Source organism: Vigna radiata, chromosome 2, assembly GCF_000741045.1.
Source record: "Vigna radiata var. radiata cultivar VC1973A chromosome 2, Vradiata_ver6, whole genome shotgun sequence".
NCBI classification, from domain to species: domain Eukaryota; kingdom Viridiplantae; phylum Streptophyta; class Magnoliopsida; order Fabales; family Fabaceae; genus Vigna; species Vigna radiata.
Window position 1 is genome coordinate 16,340,370 of NC_028352.1, and position 7,468 is coordinate 16,347,837.

Here is a 7,468-nt window from a genome sequence, read left to right on the forward strand (position 1 = left end):
CAATGCCGACGTTTATTGATGTCGTTCGTGGGCACTAACTGACGTCGTTATAGACATTTGTGGTTAGGATGTCGGACGTCCCATTAACGTCACCGGTTTAGATGTCGGTTTATGATTAGACGTTAAACAGCGTTTTTGCACTAGTGTGGGGACAAAATAGTATGTTTTGTACATAGTTTATGGAAAGTTTATGAATTGTTGTTGTTATGCTTATAAAGAATGAGTAGAAGTTAGTAAGTTCATTGTTTACCGCCTGATTAACTCGTGCTTGGGAATAATGACCTAAAGAAACTAATTTAGTAGACTAATATATATATATATATATATATATATATATATATATATGAAAAGAAAAAAAAATTGAACGGTAATTGAGAGTTACACTTGTGAAAGTTGTGATTACATATTATGAGTAGTGCGCCAATCGATTTAAGTTGTACTCTAACCTAATACTTTAAAGAAAAAAGAGTGGATGAGTGGTATAATACATAAGTACTTAGGGAGTATGCAATGAGCTTAAATGTTTGATTTATGAGTGTTGGTGTTGGGCACGATAAATATTTTTGACAGAATGCATAGGATATGTTCAACGTATTCCAATTTACATATATTTGATATTAAATTATTTCTGGATTGTTCAAATTTGTTTGGCATTAGTTTTGAAGTTAAACCATTGGTTGATAATACTTGGGTAAAATTGGAATCGGTTAATGAGTGTAATGTTGTAACTAACGTCATTTGGCATTAAAAGATAATTAATGTACAACGCTGATGCTCTTTTATGGTGTAACAAACTGTTGGACTGATTGTATTGGTGTAGACTAGGAAGAATGAGCTAAGTTGTATTTGATTTGTTTAACTGTTTTGATAAATTTGTCTATTCTATGTTTCCTTAATGATGTTGGATTAATGAATGGTTATTATGGTATCTCATATGATATACATGCTTAGTGGTAAAATGTGTTGCCATGTTACTTGACTTGAATTCTATTTGGTGTTTTAAGTTTGTATAGACCGTTGTTGATTTGAAATTGAATTTTGTAAATTGGCTTAGCTTAGTGCATGGTATAGAATTGGTTTACGTTAGTCACATTAGTGATTTATTATCTAGTAGGTGAGTATGTGTTATTATGTAAAAGAAAATATAAGGGGCTGTTTTAAGTATCTAATTAGTTAAAACTTTGGATTGTTTTATTTGAATAGTGAATGTATATTCATTGCATGAATTTTTTTTAAAGTATGTGTTACTATGTTAGTATGGGAAGTTAACTTTGCTTGTCTTCAATTTTGTTTATTTATTTTTTTGGTATGCGTGCATAGTGAGTATTGTTCTGCGGTGCAAATAGTATGTGTATTATTCTGGTTATGAAGTTCCATTATGAATGGCTGCTGAAGTGAGTGATATCTGTTGTTTTTAAGTGTAAATTGGGAACTTTTGAGTCAAGTTATAACTCTAAAGTAAGATACATTTTACAAAAAGTATGATGATGAGTTTTTGAAAATTCTTGTCAAAAAAATTTACGTGTAGGATGATGGTTTCCAATTTTAACTTGAAGTCCTTAATGAAAGTATATTCTTTTTTTTTTTGGTTGGTTGAAAGAATTTCTTTTAGACTTTAATTTTATTTTAATTTTTTTTTCGTGGCTTGTGGTGTTATGATCAACTGGAAGTAATAAGAACAAAAAATATCTTGATAAGAGTATTCAGGGTGCACAATCATGACTTGATATTAGAGATGATTTTTGTTTCTTTATTCCGAAGGTTGAAATTTAAGTTAAGACTGAAATAAGAATTCTAAAGTGAACCAAATAAATATCTATACTTAATTAAGTAGTTACATAATTTTCGAGGACGAATTTTTTTTTGAAGTTAGGGAGAATGTAAGACCTGCAATAAATAAAATATTTATAGATTTGAGTATTTTATTTATTAAGACTATTTATAATATTACTTGATAATTGTGGTGTGTTATTAGGTGATGAATTTATAGTGGAGTTGAATGGAATTGACTTGAATTGAGTTTTAATATTAAACTTTCGAAGTTTGTTAGGGTAATGGTTACATATGATTTTTTTTGTGATATTATTGTGAGGTGTATGTTTTCTGATCATTGTAATTTTTGGGGACGAAAATTCTTTTGTGAAGGGGTGAATGTAAGATCCTGAAAAATAGGGGTTTTAAAAATAATGTATTTTTGAGATTTTGGATTTTTGTTTGGAGATGAATGTTCTTGAGTTTATATTTTTTTAAGAACATGATTGTTATGTTATTTATTTATTTATATATTTTTGGGGCAAAAAGGTCTTTTACCTTTATTTAATTGGTGTAGAAATTAATTAAGAGAGGGTGTAGAAAGGAAAAGTATGCAAATTAAATAATCTAGGTATTTAATAAAATAATATTATGTAAATCTTTTAGAAGATATAGTTGTTGTTATTTTAAAAATTAGTTAAATGAAATGAGGAGATATAATCTTGGTGGGTTTAAAGATTAAAAGAAATATTATTATTAGAGAAAATCATTATTATATATTGTAGATTTTAAAAAGATTTGGTGGTTGGTGATATTTTAAAAAGTTGTTAAGAGAGAATAAGAGAGGAAATCTTAGTGGTTTTAGATATAAACTGAGAAATTTTATTAATATTAAAAAGATAAAGATAGAATACAAGAGGATAAAAAAGAGAAGAGTGAAAAGGGGTTGTCATTCTGCGAGAAAAAAACGAAAATTAGAAAGATAAGGGTGAGAAAAGACGTTTTTTTAGGAGAAAATAGAGCCGAGAACGAGGCATAAAAATTGGGAGGACCATCAGTGACGTTGTGAAGCTTTCTTGGTGATCTTGGAAACTAAAATCATACGAGACCAGGTAAGGTGAGTAACCAAGAAGTTATTTTATTGTTTTAAAGATGGGTTAGAGATTATATGTATTATGATGCATGGTTGTCTTGGTTAGAGTAATCTAAAAAAAAGAGTTAACTTTTGATGGTTGATTGAGTGTGATGCATGTAATTAAAGTTTGATATTTATGGGTTGTACCACGTGTTGGTTATACTTGCAAGGTGGTGTGTGCATGTTTTATTTGTTTCATAAACTATTTCTGTAATGTGGATTGGTGAAGATTTATAAAGTCTATATGGGTTGTGATATATAGGTTTTATGTAGGTTATTCATGTTGGATTATTTTGATAATGGGAAAAATGCAGTATGGTGTATAACTTTGATTGTGCGTAGGATTATATATTTGTGCTTCGTGTGATCACTAAATGATAGGCAATTTCTGTAAAAAGGGAATCATCTTTGTGTTTTGGTTGTTATTGGAAAGAAGAAGTGCAGAGTTTTATTTGTTCATGTATGCATGACCACTAAAGAGGAAGTGTAAGTTTCTTTTGTGTGTACTTTGTTGAATAGGACCACGTGTAAGAATGGAATGTTACATGATTTATTACGTATGGCATGGTGTGCTTGCATGAGTATAAAGTGAAAGAGTTATGATGGATTGGGTCTGCTGCATTAATTGCTATTATGAGAAAATATTATTTTAAACATGGATTGTGTGAAGTATGTAGTTGAAATGAAATACCAAGTAGTGGGCCATGTGGGGACTACTAGGAAAAGGTATGTGATGGTGTCATGTAATTGGTGAGTATTGTAAAAGGTAGGGGTGTGGAAAGTACTGAGTTGATCTCTTATGGACGGGTTTTCTTTCACATTGCGTAGCAAAGGGTCAAAATCACAGAACAAAAAAGTCTAGATTTGACCATCTCCTTGTAGAGGGCCAATATTGCAGAAGAAAAATAAAAGGTATCAGATAAAACTAGGCTTAGGATAAATGAGGTGTGCAAACCTCATGGAGGGTGTACCAACCCTGCGGATGAATGATGTGAGGTGTACTAACCTCGTGGAGGGTGTACCAACCCTATGGATGAATGATGTGAGGTGTACTAACCTCGTGGAGGGTGTACCAACCCTATGGATGAATGATNNGAGGTGTACTAACCTCGTGGAGGGTGTACAAACCCTGCGAATGAATGATGTGAGGTGTATTAACCTCGCGGAGGGTGTACCAACCTTGCGGATGAATGATGAGAGGTGTATTAACCTCGTGGAGGGTGTACCAACCCTGCAGATGAATGGTTTGAGGTGTACTAACCTCGTGGAGGGTGTACCAACCCTGCGGATGAATGATGTGAGATGTACTAACCTCGTGGAGGGTGTACCAACCCTGCAGATGAATGATGTGAGGTGTACTAACCTCGTGGAGGGTGTACCAACCCTGCAGATGAATGATGTGAGGTGTACTAACCTCCGGGAGGGTGTACCAACCCTATGGATGAATGATGAGAGGTGTACCAACCTCGTGAAAAGGGTGTACCAACCTTATGGATGATGATGAGAGGTGTACCAACCTCGTGAAGGGTGTACCAACCCTATGGATGAATGATGTGATTGCTAGGTTTGACCATTGCGTTACAGAGGGCCGACACCATGGAAAAACCTTGATCAACACTTTTGAAAAAGTTGGTAAGTGTTGAGCAAAACATGGGGATTTTTCGAACAATTTTCTTCGCTTCTTTTGAAGATGTATGATGTAATGCCATGAGGATGTATGGATGCATAAACACATGAGACCTTTGTTTTGTTCTTTTCTTTGGCTCTCTCTATTTCCTTCCTTCTGTTTTTTGTTTTTGCTTTGTTTTTTTTTCTTTTTTATTTTTTTAAAATTCCATGTTTGGAATCTGTTGTCAATATCGTCGTCAAACTCGATGTACATTCGAAAATGCATTCATTGAGACTAATGTCATGAGACATTGAGATCTTTGATGAAAAGGAAGAGAGTGTAACCATGAATTCAAATTCCCTTTACCGCTTTTTGCAATCAAAATTAGCTTGACCCCAAGGAGGTGAGAGAAATGGGTATGAAAAGTAGAAGGTTGGATTATTAGCATTTGAATTTTTCTCATTTGGGGAGGTTTGGTCAACGTTTAAACAAGTGTGCTTGCAAGGGTTGCCCCAGCTTTGTTGCGCATGGTAAATACAATTTGAAGAGGTGGAATAGTTCGAGTAGAAAGGATTGCCCCAGTTTGACGATTCTCTCTTGATATGACAACTGACGGGGAGACTTTACATCCTTTTTTATTATTTATTTTTTTCTTTTACAATGTTTTTCTTTCCTTTTTTTCCTAGTGGTTTTGCCATTCACCACATCATTTCGTTCTAGAGTTAAATTCATGAGAAAGATCAGGACAAACAGTCTTCAGTCGGCGTGGACTTTAATTGGCTTATACCGTGGCTACAGGTCAAAGGGTTTTGAAAGAAACGGATAGTGAAGGCCCAAATAAGTGTTTGAAGGTTAAATTATTCTAACAAGAATCATCTGCAAGGTGTCAAGTCAACAAGCCTCCAAGGACTTGAAAATTTGGGCATCCTGTTTTCCATTGTTTTGTTTTATTTTTCATTTTTTTTTCTTTTATGTCTCTCCATTTAGTTCATTCGCTTTAGTTGCCCCTACTATGGCCCTTTATGATACTTTTCTTTTTTCATTTCCTTTTACAAAAATTTTCTCCTTGATTTTGGATGCCCTTGATGTACCCTTTAGGTTGACATTAACATGCTACTGATTCTTGTCGAGGGTGACGAAAACAATTATAACTTTTGGCTCAAGGAGGGTGCAATTGGATAAATTTATTTTATCATTTGCGTGAAGAAAAATAGCCACACGTCACTCTGAAGCTTGCTTGCCTTACTTTCTCCAACCTTAAACCTGAAACGAAACTCCACAGCGGCTGACACACCGACTTCATTCTTTTTTTTTTTTGCCTTGTTTTGCTTAGATTGCTTAAACAGACATTCTTATTTTATGCTCCCCGATCAATGCATCACCGGACAAGGGCACTGTGATGAGAAATTGCCCTGACATGACAATCTTTTGTTGTTGTTGTTGTTGTTTTTTCTCTTTTTTTTGAAGGGAAATGAAATGGTCAGGGGTTCAAGCAATATGAATGCAGATGCTTTGGTAGGAAAAGAACACAGGTTATCCTCGAAATAACTAATCAGAAAAAGACTCCGCCCCATTGCCATTGTGATGAGTGCATATTTATGCCCACATTTAAGCTTTAAAATTAAATTTTTTGATAGAATATTTGTGCTTAAATGATTGATTTGGAGAGGATTTGTGATTATTGAATTTAGCGTGTTTGGAAATAAAAAGGGCTTAAAAAGTGATTTTAATTGCATAAATTATTCTTGGATGTTCTAATATTTATTTGTGCAGCTAAAATTATGAGTTTATTGGTTCAAATTACAATTTAAAGCCCAAAATCAAGTTTTATTTGGAAAATAATGTACAATAACCCTATTCTGAATACACCTCCTAAGTTTCCTACACACACCCCTCCTACAACTAATTAAACTAGATCCAATCAGAACATGCCACCTTATCTTCTTGCCACGTCATCATCTTCCACACTGAAACCCTAATTTCCCTCTGCAATGAAACCCTAGCCGTCAACTTCTGGAAGTTGTCGTCAATGCCGCAAGACGCCGCGACAGTCAATCACCGGAACAACCGCTCCCCACCATCACGGTTTCGCATCTCGCCGGACCACCACGCCGTTCATCACCTGCCTTCTTCTTCATCGAGGGGCCACCACCGTGAGGATTGCCGCACCACCATCAACATAGGTCTGCACCCAGAAACACAGAATCCACACTATCACCACCTGCACAACCCAACAAATCACAAACAGATCTGCCTACTTCCATGGCCACCGTCAATCTCCACCGCGAGATCCAAGATCGCATCACCAAATCGCCGCTTCAACCACGGCCAACCACCGATCGCCACTGTCACGCCGTCAAACCTCCGCCACGAATCCTATTTCGCGCCATCGCACAACCTTCGTGCCGCCACCATCTTCATTCATCTACACACAGCAAAACTCAATCTGCGAATCATCTCCAAGCGCGATCAGATTAGTAGAAAACACCATTCGTTTTTTTGCAGGGAAGAATCATAAACCAGAATCATCTTCGAGTTTGATCCTGTGAGATCCAAGTCGTATCTTTGTGCATCAACCCCAACACAAAGACGTCGTCGCGAGCTTCTCCTCCATGCCTCCATCACCGGACCTGCATAGTAATGACCAGAGAAGAACAGAAAACCCAGATCGCAGGCAGAGGCAGAATGGAGCTGCCAAATCCCTCCATCCCCAATTGCAAAACCCTAATTTTGGGTAGAAAAGGGGCGGACACGTGGCGACATTTCATTGGCCACGTCCATAGGAGTCAAAATGGGTCAACATTGCTTAAGTCTGGTCAAAGTTGGTCAAACAGGGGTTCTGGTGCAATTTTAGAGAATTCTGAAGGGGCTAAAATGCAAATAGAGGAAATATCAGGGTATTTGTGCAATTATGGAAAGTCAGAAAAGCTAAAAGATAAATTCAGTTGTTGAATTAATTTAATTTGGGAATA